General features: G+C 30.9%; 1 protein-coding gene across 1 annotated transcript in view; it reads right to left on the bottom strand.

Annotated features, from left to right (window-relative positions):
* Positions 1 to 585, bottom strand: part of LOC119590371 (cystinosin-like) — a 9,763-nt gene that overhangs the window by 5,629 nt on the left and 3,549 nt on the right. The window lies entirely within an intron of this gene.

Raw genomic sequence — 585 nt, forward strand, 5'->3', positions numbered from 1 at the left:
GAACAACAAACGACAAAAAGATGTTTATATAAAATATAGATATGCATGAGCCGGACATTTCAAAGGGTGTCATTTTTTGTTGTTTAAAATACAGTATCTAAAATTGGATAGATATTGTCGATATGTTAATGGATAGTAATATACTGTAAGACACAGAGATAGAACAATTATAAATAAACAGACGACAAATACTAGTTTACTCAAAACTTCCAGTTTATCCAAGCTCAATGTTAAAAGTCACACACTATTCATGGGACGTTGTATGTCGAAATAGGCCTTTATCTAAACTGAAAAATAACAGCATCATGGTTACAATCAACATGCATTTACAAGCAACAGGAGAATTATCTGAAGGCCATATCACAATACTAAACAATAACGATTGTTTTTGGTTTATCTAATATTCCTTCAGGTTATTTTACAGATATAGTTAATCTATCCTTTGTCTGCGTCAAAGCAACGCTAAAACCAACATTGACTTATTTAATATTGTATACGATTTATGTAACTGTATTGTAAACTAAGCTGTTGTGTTGATCAAAGCACACGCAACCAAAGTTTTTTTTCCCAGAATAAATGCCTTAT

This window comes from Penaeus monodon, chromosome 27 (assembly GCF_015228065.2).
Source record: "Penaeus monodon isolate SGIC_2016 chromosome 27, NSTDA_Pmon_1, whole genome shotgun sequence".
NCBI lineage: Eukaryota > Metazoa > Arthropoda > Malacostraca > Decapoda > Penaeidae > Penaeus > Penaeus monodon.